The sequence below is a fragment of the Ranitomeya variabilis genome, chromosome 2 (genome assembly GCF_051348905.1).
Source record: "Ranitomeya variabilis isolate aRanVar5 chromosome 2, aRanVar5.hap1, whole genome shotgun sequence".
Taxonomy (NCBI): Eukaryota; Metazoa; Chordata; class Amphibia; order Anura; family Dendrobatidae; genus Ranitomeya; species Ranitomeya variabilis.
In genome coordinates this window covers 371,403,036-371,410,771 of record NC_135233.1, presented here as the reverse complement: position 1 = coordinate 371,410,771, position 7,736 = coordinate 371,403,036, and the positions used below count along the sequence as shown (strand labels likewise).

General features: G+C 44.5%; 1 long non-coding RNA gene across 1 annotated transcript; it reads left to right on the top strand.

Moving 5' to 3' along the window:
- Positions 1–5,273: 5,273 nt before the first annotated feature.
- Positions 5,274–7,345, top strand: LOC143809451 (uncharacterized). Its single transcript, XR_013222279.1, has 4 exons — positions 5,274–5,514; positions 5,642–6,006; positions 6,353–6,475; positions 6,696–7,345. It is a non-coding gene; the product is annotated as an uncharacterized LOC143809451 (long non-coding RNA).
- Positions 7,346–7,736: the final 391 nt, after the last annotated feature.

The window sequence follows — 7,736 nt, the reverse complement described above, 5'->3', positions numbered from 1 at the left end:
GGGACAGGGATAGTTTGGGTCCCAGTTCCAGGGACAGTTTGCGGCTCCCCCATCCTTACCGAAGCTTGACAACCGAAGCCTTATCAGTTATCACAGCTTGACAATAATACTACAATTGAATAGTTCCACTGTATAGAGACTGAATAATTTCAACATACAAAGAATACCTATTACCACCATACATTAATTTTATAATACTACCATACAATGAGTGAATAATACCCCTTGTGAGGCAGTGACTGGTGTTACATGTGAGGGTCACTGTATGCTCCCCCCAGGATGGGCATGGAGGCGTACTGAGGCCATGAGAGCGCAATGCATTCACAGGTGTAGCTGTGGTTGCAATGCAGACTAAAGTAAGTATAGGTCTTGGACATGCTGGTTGTCCAAGGTAGATTTAAGAAAACCTGCTCTGGGCGTTAAGTTTTGAAATGGACTACAGGACAGTAGTGGTGCAGTCTGTTTCATTCCAGGCTGGGTTTTCCATGTGGCTGAAGGCCACAGATTCAAGTTAAAAACCCTGAAGTATGGGGTTTGGGTGTGTCAGGTTCAGTGCCATTGTCTGTCTGGAGTTTTCTGGAGTCTGCAGAGCTCCACCTGTGTGAGGCAACACAGGCAAGTGGAGCCTAATGGCCAAGGCAGCTGAAGAGCCTGGCACCCACAGCGTACACAGCGGTGCAATGGGTCTCAGAAGGTGGACTGGCGTGTTTAGTGACTGTAAACTGGAGGATATGTATCCCGGCTGCGATCCGGAGGATATTGTGTACTGTGTAATGCAGTGAGTAGAACATTAATATAGCGGTGCAGTCGCCCACAGTAACAGGTCAGTCGTGGGCTGGCGTGTTTAGGGACTGTAATCCAGAAGATATGGTTCTCGGCTGCGACCCGGAGGATATCGTGTGCTGTGTTTTTTTGAGCTGAACATTAAAGAGATGTGTTGCTTTGAACTTTGCTGGGACACTGCCTCATCACTGTACAGGGTGCTACCACGGCACTACACCCTGTACAGCAACTTAATAAAACCACTGTAGAATGCCTAAATAATATCACCATACAATGACTGAATAATTCTCCAAAGCAGTGCCTGAATAATGCCATCACAATGCTGCCTGAATAACACCACCATACAGTGACTGAATAATGCTGAGTGTGTCAGTATTTTGTTTGCAAGCTGTAGAGCAGGAGGCACTGTGCGATACGGGCATGTGTGAGGTTAACACAGAGCCAAGGAAAACAAAGCTTCTGACGCGCCCAAGAGGGATTCGGCGGTGCAGCCGCCTGCGGCAACGGCTTTTGATACGGACGGCTTGGATGACCCAGCTGTGATCCAGAGGACAACGTTTACCTTACTTTGTGAGTTTTTGGAGAAAAAAAAAGTTTTATGTTGAACTGTCATGGGTCACAGGTCCAAACTGTCAATCATCAGGAGCATACCGCTCCTGGGAGGAAGGAAGCCGGAGAGGCAGGGGAGCGCTGTGCTCCTGAAGATCGAAGTTGAAAATAACTTTAGAAGTAATACCATATATGAACAGTATAGACTGAGTGTGCACTGCCCCATGTCTCATTGCACCCACAAGTGTTCTCGCAGCAGTAAGTCATGATGTTACCAAATAAAGGGAGTGCGTTCCCGTTCAAACAGTTCCAGTCAGGGGTTATTTCAATAAACAATGTCAGAACACATTCCAAAGCAGTTTGCACGTCAAGCACCAAGCGGGAAGTGGGGGACAAATGCCCTGTGTGGTCGCAGGTGAGGCCATTGATATTTCAGTAAATAAACAGAGTATACTTGTAAAATAATTGTTCCAAACTATTTTTCTTTTTTTTTGTTGCACTGTGTATAGTAACCTAGATTATATGTCATCAGAAGCTTTACAGGTGAATACGCTGATAACTCCAAAAGTCCTGTAAGTAAATCAGCTCAGAATTTCCTGGTTGCACAATATTTCTTCTTCATCCCTCGTTACTCTAATACTAATAAAGATGGTGAAAGAGAACTCGCAAAGAAAGGGAGAGGAGTTAGAGAATACGAAACATTATACACAATAATAACTGAATCAGGTGCAGTGGAAGGAGGCCCAGCAGCAATTGCATGGATATCAATAGGAACAGGCTGACAAGAAGCGTATATTTCAGAAACAATAGTTTTGTGAGGAGGGAGAAGCAACAGGTCGCTAATTAGCTAAATTGGCATTGGCGCAATGAGATATTGCATTTATATATGAGTCGCCAGCCAGGGCTGTGGGGTATTTGGTACCGGGTCCTGCCTTCACAGGGGGATGTCACGGTGGCTGCGACCCGGTCCGTGGCCCTGGGCGCCCATGTAAAAGGGCAAAGGTCTTTAAAGGGAATAAAGTTTATGTTCGTGACGCCACCTGTGGTATTCGGTCAGTGGGGACCGACGCTGCTTTAAGGGGTCCTCTGGGGTGATGTTATGGCAGCTAGATGGTATACCTTCCCACAGGTGAAGTATATCCCCAGGGCTCCCAGTGTGTAGATGGAGGATGGTGAATGGTGCAGTAAGGAACGAGGACACAGGTTTGCAGTCTCTTTACCTTGTTTACTGTCGACTTCAGCAGCCACAGTCCGGGGCACCAGATCACAGGGCAGGCAGGGTCCGGACGATTTGGAGGCAAGTTAGGAGTCCCCTTATCCAGGTGGAAAAGCCTTCCTCTAGCGCCGTGGTGTTGTAGTCCCTTACTGCCTATGGCTTCAGATAAGGACCTCACTGATGTTCTCTCTCTCTGTCCCCTGTATAGGATAGGACATAACCCGTATGACTGGTGACTTGAGTCTGTTTATAGGGAGTAACTGAAAAAAAAACACTTCACTCAAGAAAACGTAGTAGAAAAAATATATATATCTTTATTTGCACACTAAATGTATAAAAATGCACAGCAAAACCCACAATGCAGGAAAAGGAAGGTGAAGAACCTCAAAGCGTCAACCCCTAGATCCTACTTCTTAATGTCATAATAGATTAGCACATTATATGTAAAAATGTAATTAATAATTTTCTCCTGGTCACCCATTCCCATTTAATTTATTCTTCCCTGTCCCTATCCTCCTCTGTATTGTTGGTTAGTGCTTTTATATGATAGAGGATTGCTGTTATCACTGTTTAGTCTTTGTGTCTTGTTTTCCTTACTTTTCTGTCCCATGCCTCATTGGGTTGGGGAGGGTGTAATAGAGTGCAGGGTTGCGTATGTCACCACGGAACAGACAGACCAACTGTTGAAGGGGATTTATTAACGGGTAAAATTCTCCTCGCAGGGAGTAAACGGGGTTAATAGAGTCAAGTAAAACAGTAAACAGTTAAGCGGAATCAAAGGGTTAATGAGTGTTCTTGTAACTTATCAGCCCAGGGAGGTCCTGACTGGAGGGTCCTTTTCCCAATGTGGATACAGTCACCAGCAGGGCTTGAGATCCTGAAGTCTCTTCTGTGTCTCCTGGAAAGTCCGGGGTTAAGTCTCTCTGCAATCTGTTCTTCACAAAGTGAAACTGAAACCAGGAAATAGAACAGTCTCCGTCGCTGCTGCAAGAGCCTCTATGCACCAGGCTGACAGTCTCCCTGTATTAACGCTGTCACACACACACTGGGTAGTTACTTATCACACTCAGGGATTCTTTGCTTGTCACTGCGGTCACCAGGGATTCTTTGCTTGTCACTGCGGTCACCAGGGCTGCACAGTCACTGTCTCTGATTCTGGAGGCTTCCAAATCTACACCCCCACATCCAGCCTTCACTCTGGTGGGTATCTCAGCCTCAGTGCCCTCACGGGGAGCACTACTTTTAGGGGAGCGCGGCGCTGCAGCCTGCCCTCTCTTTGGCGCGCTGCCTTCTCTCTGCTCTCCCGCTCTTTTCTGACCACACCTCTCTTTTTCCAGCAGTCCCCTGGTCCCCTCTGTCCAGGGCAGAAAGTCTTCCCCCCAGCAACCCAGCTCTCTGACTAAGTGGTTCCAGGCAAGGAGCAGGGAAAGCAACCTCCTTACAAGGGGACAGATCATGGTTTAACAGGAGCATAGTAAGGTCAGAGACTCGAGCGTCTCTACTTTTAGACGGGGTCTGCCCTATAGACACACGCCCCCTACTGGTGGCCAACTGACTAATTCTATGACAGATTATATGACGAGTGATTTTTTATCCTCGGCAGAAAGCGAAAACGACCCCGGACCAGGTGAGGACGCAGGAAATGGAGGGGCTTTCGCCCGAGTGACCAGAAACAAAACTTACAGGTTACCACGCCACAACCCACGGAAGAACTTTCGCAGATAATTACATCGAGTCCTCCTGATAACCGTGAGTGTGATCAGGGGAATAACCTTCAGGTTATTAATTTATCTACGTATTCGCTTTCAGCATCTGAAATTTCTGTCTTAACCAAAGGTCTTACGTTTTCACCAGTTCAGCATATGGACAAATTTACCCTGATTAAAGATCTTTTTCTATTCTGCAGGAAGATCATTTTGCAGGTTCTTCACAACAAGCCTAATGACACCTCAACTTTTTTGGACCAGACGGATCAGAGAGTTTTTCAGGACCTTATGGACCTCTTACGAGAAGGAGACATGGAGCAAGGTAGGTCCAGATTCCCACACAGGAATAAGTCCCGGGTTTCGCCACCTTTTTCTATTGTGCCAGCCGTGAGGATCTTTTTCGAGATGGCCAAAAAGGACATTGAGGCACTACCTGATAGAATACCAACTGTGGCTAATTTAACATCCTCAGAACAGCGGGCACTTGCAAAATTAAAAACCAGCAGTGATTTCATCATACGGGAGGCTGACAAGGGCGGTAATATTGTCCTGTGGCCCCATGACCTCTATTTGGAGGAGGCCCATAGGCAATTGGGCAACTCTAAATTTTATCGCAGGCTCCCATCGGATCCCACCGGTGTTTTCTCCACAAAATTGAGGACTCTTATTGACCGTGCATTTGAGTTGGGCATAATCAATGTGGGTGAGCGTGACTTCATCTGGACCGAACACCCCACTGTGTCTACATTCTACATGTTGCCCAAGGTGCACAAAAATATCAGCAAGCCACCTGGGAGGCCGATTGTTTCTAGTATAGGGAGCCTCTGCGAAAAGGCTTGCATTTACATAGATTTTTTTCTGCAACCTTTTGTATTGGAGTTGCCGTCCCATGTCAAGGATTCTTCACACTTCATCACAAGATTGAAAAATGTCACCTTGGCTCCAGGAGATTTGATGGTGACCTGTGATGTAGAATCCTTATATTCAAATATTCAACATGATCAGGGCCTACATGCGGTACTATCATTTTTGGATCTTCAACAGGGCTCTGATAGGATGCATGACTCCTTCCTTATTGACCTGCTTGATTTTGTCCTAAAGCATAATTTTTTCTTATTTGACAGGTCCTTTTTCCTTCAAGTATCTGGTGTGGCAATGGGGGCTCGTTGTGCTCCGGCTCTGGCAAATTTATTTCTAGGGTGGTGGGAGTCTTCCATAGTTTACAACTCCACATGGTACAAGACCAAGGTTCGGCATTGGGTAAGATTCATTGATGACATCTTCTTTGTTTGGTCAGGACCCCTTGATGAAGTCAGAGAATTTATTGATTCATTGAATAATAATGTCTTCAACATTTTTTTGACTTTTACATCTTCATCCTCTTCAGTGAGTTTCCTGGACCTCAACGTTGTCAATCATGATGGCCAGTTGTTCACCAGCCTGTATCGCAAGCCTACTGCCACCAATAATTTATTGGAATTTCGCAGTTTTCATCCTTTACACACCAGGACTGGTGTACCTGTGGGTCAGTTCCTTCGGGCCAGGAGGAACTGCACACTTGACGAAGACTTCCGCAGAGAGGCTGGTGATCTTACCTCTAGATTTAAGCAAAGGGTGTATCCCCACAAGTACATCTCTAAGGCCTATCAGAGAGCATGTCTTTAGTCACAAGGATCGTTATTAGAGCATAAGGAAAGGGTGCCTGACAATCATGTTCGGTTCGTGACAGGCTATAACACCCATTGGCCCCAGGTGAGACAGATCCTTCAAAAACATTGGGGTGTTCTCACTACTGACCTGCAGACATCCAAAATTGTCAGTGAGTCCCCACTGATTACGGCCAGGAGGGCACCGAATTTGAGGGACATCCTCACTAGGAGCCACTACTCTAGACCTGTTGTTAGGCTAAATCGGGGGGTCTTTTTGAAAGGTTCCTTTCCCTGCGGGGATTGCAATATTTGCCAATATATGCACCCTGTCCGAGATAACTTTTGCAATCCTACGGATTCAGTGGTACATAGACTTAAGGCTTACATTAATTGTAAGACGACCAATGTAATTTATGCTATTGTATGTCCATGTCCACTTCTTTATGTAGGCCAAACGTCCCAAGAACTACGTCGCCGTATTCAAAGGCACTTTTCCACGATCAATACTGCTCAGGCGGATTTCCGTAAAGGCAAGACCTCGGTTGCATCGCATTATTTGGCCCATCATGGAGGTAGGTGTCTGAACACCATGATTGTGGGTCTTGAACATATCAAAGGCTTAGACAGAGGTGGCCCACTCACCAAAAAACTTTTACAAACTGAAGCACGTTGGATATTTTTGTTACATTCTTCAGCACCGGATGGTCTAAATGAGGATCTCTTATTTACAGGCTTCGTGGGTTAATCCGCCTATTGCGTTTATGCCTTTATTCTTTTTTATGTCCCCTTTAGACTCGTTACATCGCTTATCTCTCGGGACTTGCTGTCACTCTTGCTGGATGACTGTAGTGTTTGGATACGTGGACATGGCTGCCATTGGCGGTTTCTTTTGGCCCTGATTCAAGAAATATATGTGCCTTGGCCCTCTTTGTATTGAGGCTTGGACTTTTTTTGGGTAGTGGTGCATGGTACCTGTAAAGATTTCGGATCTTCATGTTTGGACCACCTGGAGGGATGAACTTCATGGATGGACCATTTGACTGGATGGACCTTTTTTTGATCATTCAGCTGACTACCAGGGTGGACCATGTTACTAATGGCTGTGAAGACTCTGGACCTGGAGGAAAGGACTATTTTGACTGTCTGAGCTATACAATTGTATGCCTCGGCCTCCAGTCCAATTATGACATTGTTACACTTTAATATATGACTTTTGTATTGGATTCTATGTATTTTGTGTGGGGTTAAAGGTTTATGAGCATAATTATTAATATGGGGTTTTGATTATTTATTGTCATTGCTAGTTATGTTTTCATTATTTATTTATTTTATTTTATTTTATTTTTTTTATATTTATTTATTCATTTTTTTATTTTTATTTTATTTTTTTTCATCAGTGTTTTTTTTTTGTTTTTTTTTTTCATCAGTGTTTTTTATTTAGTTTTTTTTTTCTCATCAGTGTTTTTTTTTTGTTTGTTTTTTTTTTGGTTTGTTTTTTCCAGTAATATATTTATATAATCATTGTGTATTTTTGATTTATTTGTGGATTAATTATCCTCTTTATGACATGTTGCATGTCTTTATATTATTCTTTTCATACCTACATTATTCTAACTATCTATTATAGCGATCTACTTTACTCTGTTTCGATATGCACATGCGCCCTATTCATTTATTCTATCAGATGCGCAGCGCTGATTTTTTTGGCGCGTGTGCATTTGATCTTATGGGCAGAGACGTCTGCCCTTACCTTGCTCTTCTGACATCATTTCCGGTTCCTTACTGTGTCGGCCATGCCTTTCCGCTCACCTGTGTCGATTGATCTCTGATTGT